This window comes from Notamacropus eugenii, chromosome 1 (assembly GCF_028372415.1).
Source record: "Notamacropus eugenii isolate mMacEug1 chromosome 1, mMacEug1.pri_v2, whole genome shotgun sequence".
NCBI classification, from domain to species: Eukaryota; Metazoa; Chordata; class Mammalia; order Diprotodontia; family Macropodidae; genus Notamacropus; species Notamacropus eugenii.
Genome location: NC_092872.1, coordinates 687,987,872 through 687,999,285, shown reverse-complemented (window position 1 = coordinate 687,999,285; position 11,414 = coordinate 687,987,872). Strand labels below are relative to the sequence as shown.

General features: G+C 35.0%; 1 pseudogene; it reads left to right on the top strand.

The window, feature by feature from the left end:
- Window positions 1–1,879: 1,879 nt before the first annotated feature.
- On the top strand, window positions 1,880–2,672 carry LOC140528361 (small ribosomal subunit protein eS1-like; annotated as a pseudogene).
- The last annotated feature ends 8,742 nt before the right edge of the window (window positions 2,673–11,414 follow it).

The following is an 11,414-nucleotide window of genomic DNA, read 5'->3' as shown; positions in this document are numbered from 1 at the left end:
TTCCCTCCCCTGGCTCTTTCCCTTCCCTCAAAACCCTCCTTTGTCTCATTCCTATCTATGGCACCATGATTGATTATCTCCCATGTTAGAAACTTAATTTTTTTTTCTATTTTTTCTATCTCTTCAAATTAAATGCTGTTTTTTTTATTCTATCTTCTTCATATCTGTCATATCCATCATTTATAAAATAGTATTGTAGCAAGTAGAGTGTTAGATAAGAAATTCTTAAAAAAATCTCTAGGTGCCAATTTGATACATGGTAACATTTAAAAGTGTTATTTTAATACCCAAATATGTTATATATCCAAAGGACTTAATAGCAAATCCAGTAGATAAAGCTATATTAAATACTCACTATTTCCACAGTTAGTGCATTGGTATAAGAACTCCTCACCCAAACTGAACTATTGCAATAACTTCATAAAAAACTTTCCTTCATTTATCTCACTCCCTCCAACTCACTCTTCAAGCTTTCACTAGCCATATTATAGTTTTTGACAGATTTTTATGTATCAACCTGTTCCCTAGTGAATTAGCTTCAAAATTATTTTCCTGGCATTTAAGAACCTTTATAATTTGATATCAAAGTATCCCCCCCTCACACTTTCTTTTCACACTACTGGCCTTTATACCTCCATATTGATACCCAGGGAAACTGGACTAGAATCAATCCCCATAAAAGCCCCTGAACTCTGCTGTGTCAATTCTTCTATTATGACTGCTTCCTATAGTCGAATTTTTTTTCTCGTTTCTTCCCTGCTGACTTCCCATCTATACTTTAAAGTCAAACATACATGTCATTTCTTCCATTAAACATTCACTGATACTTATATATTACTTCTCTCATGAAATAATACTATATTGTAGTTGTTGATGATTATATTTTATCCCTTTAAAATCTGTAAGACCCATGAAGACAAGGACCATGTACTACAAAAACACTAAATTGGTGCCCCAGCACTTATCCTAGCAACTCACACCCCTAAGTGCTAAATACATGATTGTGGAATGAATGGGTACTCCCTGTCACCTGTGAAATCACAAAAGGAAGTTGCAAGGCCAGCCATATAGAAAACCCTGGGGCTCTAAGCAGGCAGTCAGTTCCAACTGTGACACATATGTTCATTTCACAATCATAATTCTTCCTGCTGCAATCACCCATGGTTCATGTTACTGATTCATTTGTCCCCTGGAGGCAGATGATTATTATGAAAAAATTAGAACTGTCTCTCGGAAACCTAAATAATAACTTCAAAATAATCTTTACATCTTTAAAAAATGGAGACTCCTACTGATTCATTTTCGAAAGTCTAATTCCATCAAAATCTTGAGAATCAGGGTCACTACAGGGGTGAGTCAAGTTTAAATTTGCATGTGTTAATTCTTTCAGCAGAGGAAATATCCTTGTCTGAGAAAAGAGCTGTGCATATTTATATGACTCAAAATCCTCATAATGGTAAACAGCCTTGTACCCTGGGTTGCATATATATTTGTGTGTGTATTTAATTTTCAAAACAATGGAATGAATGAAATGTAACATCATTATATGATACTTTTCCTAGTTTTCTTTCCATCTTTATTCTATTACTTTAAACCTGAATAAAGGAATTTTCAAAATGTGTGTTAAAAATATACCCTAAATCCAAAATAAATGCTAAGAAACACATAAATAGAATGATATAATTTTAAATGTTGCAGTTTAAAAGGAATTAGAATAGCAAATATCAGCTCACAAAAGACAAAATGATAGAATGATAAAATATACATTATTAGCAATGGAAAGTATCTGAGATTACAGAAAATGTGACTTAACCTTATGGCATGGATTACTAAAAACAGAGAAATTTAAACTTGACCTTTTGGCTTTCAGAGAGGGATCATGGCAGTGGGCAAGAATAAATGCCTCACCAAAGGTGGCAAAAAAGGAGCCAAGAAGAAAGTGATTGATCCATTTTCAAAGGATTGGTATGATGTAAAAGCACCAGCTATGTTCAACATTCTCAATATTGGCAAGACACTGGTTACAAGGACTCAAGGAACAAAAATTGTCTTTGATGGTTTCAAGGGTTGAGTTTTTGAAGTGAGCCTTGTTGATCTGCAGAATGATGAGGTCGCTTTTTGTAACTTCAAGTTAATTACTAAAGATGTTTAAGGTAAAAATTGTTTGACTAATTCCCATCAAATGGACCTTACCCAGGACAAGATGTGCTCCATGATCAAAAAGTGGCAGACCATGATTGAAGCCCATGTAGATGTCAAAACTACTGATGGGTACTTGCTCCACCTCTTTTGTGTTGGTTTTACCAAAAAGCACAACAACCAGATCCTGTAAGACCTCTTATGCCCAGCACCAACCAGTCTGTCAAATTCATCAGAAAATGATGGAAATCATGACCTGAGAGGTGCAGACAAATGACTTGAAAGAAGTTGTCAATAAACTGATTCCAGACAGCATTGGAAAAAACATATAAAAGTCTTGCCAGTCCATTTACTCTCTTCATGATGTATTTGTCTGAAAAGTCAAGATGCTCAAGAAGCCCAAATTTGAATTGGGAAAGCTAATGGAACTGCATGGTGAAGGTGGTGGTTCTGGAAAACCTTCAGGAGATGAAACAGGCACAAGAGTAGAAAGGACAGATGGCTATGAACCTCCAGTTCAAGAGTCTGTCTAAAATAAGAATTTTTAAAGATTGAAAAATAAAAAAAATTATCATTGTGATGGTTTTTTTAAAGGTTTATAAATCAAATGGCAGTAAGCTTTGCTGCTAGGAAAACCTCATAAATGTGACAAGTAAATGGCTTGATATTACCCAATGAAATTGTACAATTGCTCTGTAAATAAACTTGTTTTAAAGCTTTTGGAATTATCATGCAAGATGGGTTCAGCAGGAATAGAAGATCTGAGTCACTCTCATTTTATCAATGAAGTTTACAAAGTATTTGTAAATCTTTTTTTTTTTTTATTTAGCCATTTAATCCTTACAATCCTAGTGGCAAAAAGTCTCATGTGTTGTTTTGGACAGGTTTTAAATTAAAAAAAAAAACTGACTTCAAAAAAAAAAAAGAAATTTAAACTTGACAATAAATTTAGAGATTTTTGAGTTCTCAGTGTACAATTAAAGTAATCAACATTGCTAAAGGTGAAGTGAATTGCCCAAGATTGCAATTTGTGGGTGAATTGAATTCCAGAGATCCAAATTTCAATGTTTAATTCTGATAAGGTAGAATATACACTGGTTTATAATAAGAAATCATTGACTGACAGTCAAGAAAACTGATTTATGTTCCCCATGTTGCCTTGGGGAACAGTCTGTATTACCCTGGGCAATTATTTTTGTACTCTCTATGTGCCAATTTTCTCATTGGCATAAAGTAAAGATGGCACTATGGTGATCATGAAAAAAAGTCTTTGACAGTCCCTTTCAGCTATCAATTCTATGCTCTTAAAGACTCATTGGGAAGATGTGACTGGAGAAACACACTACCTATTGCACATAGAATTCAAACTTATGACATAAGAAACTACATAAAGTCACTGGAAAAGAGATAACATTTAAGCTTCCAGATCATGTGAGCAAAAATATGTTAGATTAGACATTTTTTCCCTAAATTATGGCCTCTTAAACCTTTCCAAAACAGAAATTAGACACCAAAGACACAGTGACTTCAGCTGTTTTTATGGCCTAGGGCAACTAGAATCCCAAAGAAAAAGGGAAAAAAGTTTTTAAAAATGCAGCAACTTAAATTCCAGAAGCCAAGATGGCAGAATAAACTCTAAGTGCTCTCACTCTCCCTTGTTGACCTTGAAATACCAAGAGAATGTTGCCTCAGAAAAACAATCCAGGAAGAGTAAGGCCAGCAGAAGGGGTACAGCAGTCTTTTAGTGCTGGAGGCTAGTGAGATCGAAGGGAGGGGGTCCCTCTTACTGTGACTGCAGGGGACCAGTGTAGAACCTGAAGTATCCTAGCAAGCCTCACCTCAGCAGACCAGTAGGAGATCCTGAGCCCTGAGGGGATAAGACAAGTAAGCATCAACACCAGGACCCTAGGTGTGCTTTAACACAACCAGGGTAATTGATCAGACACCACTGCAGATGGGAGTTTGCCAGCTGCTGAGCCTGCATGTGTTCTAGCACAGTCCTAGGGAAGGAGGAGACCTGGAGAGGGCAGGCCACTCCTCCCCCTTACCACACTCCATGAGCTTCAGTGTAACTCAGGGAAAACTCAGACTTCACCTGACCTGGACCTTGTCCACACCAAAGCATCAGGTAAGCTGCAGCATTATATAGCTTCAATCTGAAAGAAACATAAGATATAGAACACAAAACCAGGCCCCTAACTGTCAGGACAAGAAATGTGACATGGAGCTCCCTGTGCCCCAGATGAAGAGATTCATTTTAAAAGCTTTAAAAAGGAAAACTGGTCAAATGGATAAGAATGTACAAAACATAAGTGGAGAACATAAGTGGAGAAATAACTCCTTAGAAGGATCAATTGGACAAATGGAAAGGAGGTACAAAAGTTAACTGAAGAAAACATTTTTTTTTTGAAAATCAATATTGGGCAAGTAGAAGCTAATGACTCTATGAGACATCAAGAATCAGTCAAATAAAATCTAAAGAATGAAAGGAAGAAAAGGTAAAACAGCTAACTGAAAAAACAACTTGTATTCAAAACAGATCCAAAGGAGAAAATCTAAGAATTAGTGATCTACCAGAAAATCTTGATGAAAAAAAGAGCCTAGACAGTATCTTCCAAGAAATCATCAAGAAAAACTGCCCTGCAGTCCTAGATACAGAGGGCAAAATAGTCATTGAAAGAATTCCTCAATCAACTCCTGAAATTGAAAACCAAAGAATATTGCACCAAAATTGAAAATTATCAGGTCAAGCAGAAAATACTGTAAGAAGTCAAAACAAAACAATTCAAATATTGAGGAACTACAATCAAGATCACATAGGACCTTGCAGCTTCCACATTAAAAGATCATAGGGATTGGAATATGATATTCATTAAGGCAAAGGAGTTTGGACTACAACCAAGGATCAACTACCCAGAAAAAAATGAGCATGATCTTTCAGGTAAGGAGTTGAACATTCAGTGAAATAATCGATTTCCAGACTTTCCTGATGAAAAGGTCAGAGCTTAATAGAAACTTGGTCTACAACTATACTACTCAAGAGAGACATGAAAAGGTAAACAGGAAAAACAAGTACAAATAAAGCCAAATTTAAATAATTGAAAAAAAAAGAGATCAGTTACTCATCAATAGGCCAAGGTAATGAAATAAAACTGACAATTGTACCTAAATTACTTTACTTATTCATTGCCAATCAAACTACCAAAAAGTAATTTATATAGCTAGAAAAATAAAATAAAAATTCATCTGGAAGTTCAAAAGTTTCAGATTATCAATAGAATTAATGAAAAGATAGTCTAGGAGAGGTAGCCTAACCATACCAGATGTTAAATTGTACAATAATGCAGCGCTTATCAAAATCACTTTGGTACTGGCTAAAAAATAGAGGAGGAGAACAGTGGAATAGGTTAGGTACACAAGACACAGTAGTCAATGACTATAGCAGTGTATTCTTAGATAAACCCAAGGAAGTCAGCTTCTGAGATAAGATCTCACTGTTTGGCAAAACTGCTGCAAAAACTGGAACATAGCATGGTGCAAACTGAGCATAGATCAGCGCCTGACACTGTATACCAGAATAAAGTCCAAATTTGTATATGATCAAACTATAAAGGCTGATACTACAAACAAACTAGGGGAGCAGGGAAAAGTTTGTTTGTTAGATTTATACAGCATAGAAGAATTTATGTTCAATCAAGAGACAAAGAACTTTATGAAATGCAAAATGGATAACTTTGAAAATATCAAATTGAAAAGTATTTGCAGAAAGACAATGTAGTCAAGATTAGGATAGAAGCAGAAAGCTGGGAAAAGACTTTTATAACTAGTATTTGTGATAAAGGCCTCATTTCTAAATGATATAGAGAACTGGATCAAATTTACAAGAATGCAAGTCATTTCCCAATTGATAAATAGTTAAAGGGAATTTACAGACAGTTTCCAGAGGAACAACTTAAAGCTATCTATAGTCATAGGAAAAAATGATCTAAATCACTATTTATTAGAGACATACAAATCAAAACAACTCTGAGCTACAACATCATACCTATCAGATTGACTAACATGACAAAATTTAAAAAAATGATAAATGTTGGAAAAGATGTGGGAGAGTTGGAACACTAATTCATTGCTGGTGGAGCTGTGAGTTGATCCAACCATTCTACAAAGCAATTTGTAGCTAAGCCCAAAGGGCTATAAAAATGTGTATTTTGACCCAGCAATACCACTTCTAGGGTTGTAACTCAAAGAGATCATAAAAATGGGAAAAGGATCCCCATGTACAAAAATATTTATAGCAGCTCTTTTAATGGTGGCCAAGAACTGGAAATCAAGGGAACACCCATCAATTGGGAAGTGACTGAACAAATTGTGGAATATGAATGCATTGGAATACTATAGTGCTATAAGAAATGATGAACAGGCAGACTTAAGAAAAACCTCAAAAGCCATATATGAACTGACGCTGAGTGAAGTGAGCAGAGTCAAGAGAACTTTATACACACTAACAGCCACAGTGTGTGAGTACTGTTTTTGATAGACTCCAGCCCTGCACAAAAATGTAAGGACCTAAAACATTTCCCAAGGACTCCTGATGAAAAATACCATCCATATCCAGCGAAAGAACTATGGAGTTGGAATGCAGAGTGAAGCAGACTATTTTCTACTGTGTTAGTTTTATTTCTTTCATGGCATCTCCCATTCATTTTAGTTCTTCCCTGCAACATGATTAATGTGGAAATATATTTAATAGAAATGCATATATAAAACCCATATTTGATTGCATGCCATCTTGGGGAAGGAGGAAGGAGCAGAGGAAGAAAATTTGGAACTTATGGAAGTGATTATTGAAAATTGAAAACAAATTAACAAATTTGGAAAAAAATGCAGAAACTATTCTTCATTAAATTGCAGCTCGCTCAGTACCCTTACCTCTCCCAACTCATGCTACTGGAGGTGAGGTTGTACCAGTGCACTCAATGACATGAAACAGGTTTACACTAAATTTTATCCCTTGTCTCCTTACACTGCATAGTAACCCTTACTCCAAGGATTCAAAAATTAGCTTTGCCATAAGCTTTCTAGAGCAAAAGTCCATGTCATTTGAGAAGCAAACTGAAGGTACTAACCCTACAAAGTTCTGAATAGCTGGTTCTGATTCAGAAATCTAAGGAATAGTGGGAGCAGGGCAGGTCCTACGAACAGGGCATCATGAATATAAAAGGAAGGATGTGCAGCGGTCAACCAAGCCTGAGAGAAAAAGCCCAATTTCACCTGGGGCTAGTTTCAACCCCCCAAAGTTGGGCCAAAATCTAAGCTGATGAATGGTGTATTGCTGAGTGTGGAAGGAGGCTGAGATATTTTTAGATCCAACCACTATGGAAATCACAATCAAAAGTGAAGAGTCAGGGAGAGAGCGATAATGAAAAGTAAGTGGAGTCTGGGAGAAGTGAAGTATGGCCTCTAGAGCTAGTAAACAAGATTTGGCTTCTATGAATAAATACTGCAAAGTAAAAGAAAATGATCCAACACTTAATGAGATAAAATACCATGTAAAATTTGAGAAGAAAATGGAAACACAACCCTATTCTTGAGACTTTTAAAAATAAATGAGAAATATGAAAGCATTATTTCTATGCTGTCCAACAAAAATAATGAGCAAAATAGATACACTTGGATCTGCTGTAACTGAATGACTCATCTAAGAAACAAAAGATAAAATAAATTGGGAATCCAAATACCCAGACATGAAAGACAATATAAAAGAAAAAAAAGCAAAAAATAACAACAATAATATAAAATATGCTCACTGTGTAAAAAAACATATTAAACTTGAAGGTAGAATGTATAGAGACAACCTAAAGATCATAGGTTCCCCAGAAGAACATAGAAAGTCAAAACCAATCAAAAAAGCAAACAAACAAAAAACAAACAAACAAAAACAAAACAAAACAAAACCTTAGCACCATAACGAAAGAAACAAGGGAAAGGAACCGCCCAGAACATCAAAACATAGCAAATAAAATTTCATTTGTAAAAGGAACTAAGGCTTCAAGCTCCAAGACACATAATAACTAAATTTAACAATTTCAATTTGGAAATCACAAGTTCTACAAGCTATTAAAAGCAAAATCTTCAAATATAAAGGAAAGAATATTCAAATTACACAAGTCTATTAAATATCCTCTTGATAAAGGAGGAGGAAATAGAATAACGTGTTTTGAAGAGCAATGGAGCTCTGGATGCAGCCCAGCTGACCTACTCTTAAAACCTGAATTTAACCATAATAGGATAAAATATGGAAACTCAATAACAGAGAAGAATTTGAAACATTTTTAGAAAGAATAATGTAACTGGAGAGTTTACCTTTGAAGTACTCCAAACAACAGAAGTGCAAGAAGAGTACATAAAAGCAACAGAAAAAGGACAATAAAAATGAGAGAAACAACAGAGGCCAGTAAGAAGTTTCTTTATAAATGTACCCAAAAATGCAGAGGAGAAAGTGGAAATGTCAAAGTGGTAATAATGAAGAGATAGATAGTGGGTTTAATGGACAAAGCTTGATGACAGTCTACGTATAGGTATTTTCTTTTATTGCAATGTGAGAGGGTATTTAGAAGGGAGAGAACAGAATACAAGGACATAGAGCAGTGAAGGATGTTCTAGTGTCAAATTATTGGACAGAAATAAGGGTAAAGTGACATTTGTTTTTTTGGTTTTTTTTTTAAGAGAAAAAGAGAGCCTATAGGTGAATGGGTGAAAAGGAGGGGGAAAGATTAAAAGGGAGTGTGGGGGGAAGGAATGAGGTCTTACTCTGGAGGAGGAAGATGGTTCTCTGATGAATTATTCTATTGATGAAGAGAAATGGTTATTAAAAAGAAATGAAGACCTACCTTATACTGGATGAGTTCTGAGAGATTTGGTGTTTGAAAGGTCTACTTGTCCTATGAGGGTGAGAATTGTAACCCCTGAAGGCACTGGCACTTGGAGGAGTGGGAGAGCATGGACAAAGACAGTAGATTGCCAGTTAAATGAAGAAAATATGTCAACAAGAGAGGGCATAGATCAGTGTTGGGCTCCATAATTGGGCACATGGTAAAAGAACAGCCCTATCACGGGACAGTTTCTTTTCTGACACCAGTAATAACTGTCATTGTCCTGCATGTAAAGCACAGTAGAAAAGAGGAATCTATGGGGCAAACCCTGCAAGACTAAAAGCATCTAGAAGGGAGAGTCCCTTAGAATGTATACTTTAGATTCTTTGATTGCATTGATAATACAGAAAAGAGAAAGATCAAATAATTTTAAGCATTATAATTCAGAGAATAATGAGTTTATAGTAAATAGAAAGAGAGAATGGGTAATAAGGGGTGTGAGAGAACAAAAATGAAATTTTAAAAAGTAAGGAACAGAACTAGCTGAAAAGAAACAGTTGACTGAGGGATAAAAAAGGAAGGGAAATAAATATATAACCCAGGAAAAGGAGGAAAGAAAAAGAAACTGACAAAAAGAAAAAAATACAACATAAAAGGAAAGGGGTTATCAAATGAAAAATGGTTAAGAGAGGTGAGGGGAAGAAAGGCAATAGGAAAATGTCTACTTTAAAGAAAATGATTAAAATAAAGCAATTGAAAGAATACACCATTATGTTTACAACAGAAAGGAAATTTTAAACTAAACACCTTCTTTACAGACAGCATTAAAATATCTGAATAAGAAGGGAAGTGGTCAAGTGGCAGGGGGAATTTTAGCATCAAATTTCTCTGAAAAGATTTGCTATCCAAGATATATATCTAGCTAGCTATGTATTTATAGGTATATATGTATATGTATATATATATATGCATATGTTTATACATACATACACACAAACGTATATATATATATATATATATATATATATGTGTGTGTGTGTGTGTATGTGCATGTATGTGTGTTTGTGTATAAAACTTTAATAGTCATCCCCCAATAGATAAATGGTCAAATGATATAAACAAATATTTCTTAAAAGAATGGCAGAGTATTCACAAATACATTTAACAAATGCTACAAATCACTAACAATAAAAGAGATTAAAATCAAAACAACCCTAAAGTTTCACCTTGTGAATATAACTTTAAATTAACTTTAACTTGTTTTCTTGTGTTGCCCTATTTTTCAGAGGTACTGTACCCAGGGTATACAGGGCCCTAGAAACAAGGCAATGATTAAGGCACCTGAGCTGACATAACAGTGATCCTTTTCAACTCTCAACTTTAACAGAACATTCAGTGCCTTTGAAGTTTACAATCTGCAAGACAGGCTGTATCAGACTGATAAACTATGCAGCTGAGAATTTTCAGATAAACAAGGGCATCTACCTCTATGCTCTAGCAATAACTGGAAGGAATTTCCCCTCCTCCTCACCTGTAATCTCCCATTTTTACTGTAATACACAAATACCCAAGACTTTGTCTGAACTGTGGGGCCTCTCTGTACTTCATATAAGGGGTACCCAATATGGATGTCTTTTGGCTTTCTCTTGTAATAATAGAGATTACTACTTACCTTTAATTGGTGTCTGAGTCATGACTTAATAGATGACAATTTCAAACCTGGAAATTTGCAAAAATGACACAAAAATGGAAATAGTGAACATTGGAGTGATTATGAAATGACAGGCACACTAATACATTGATATTGGAGTTGTGAAATGGTACATCCATTTTGGAAAATGATTTGGAATTACACAAAGAAATTGACTAAAATGTCCATAGTCTTTTAAATAGTGACACTAGCATTGACCTTATGCCCCAAGGAAATCATTGAAAAGAAAAACATCCCAAGTTGTTCAAAATATTTATAGAAGTACTTTATGTAATAGCTAGGAATTAGAAACAAAGAAGATGCTCATCAATTGAGTAATATAATATTACTGTGCTTTAAGAAATTATGGGTACGGTGAATGCAGAGTGAGGGAAAGATCTTTATGAATTGATACAGAATGAAGTAAACCTAGTCAAGGAACCAACATACACAGTAACTGCTTCAAGGTAAATGGAAATAACAGCAATACACAAAATAATAAAAATCTAAATATAAAATTATAAAGATCAAGTGCGATAGATGGAGAGCATTGAGAAGACATCCCCAACCTACCCCTTTGTTGGTGTTCATAAGTGTTACATAGTTACACATTTTCTTTCTTTCTCACAGTATTCATCAGATGTGCTTTTTTGCTCTCCAAAAAGTACATTTGTCTTATGGGATGGCTCTCTCAGAGGGAGAGGGTCAGGGAT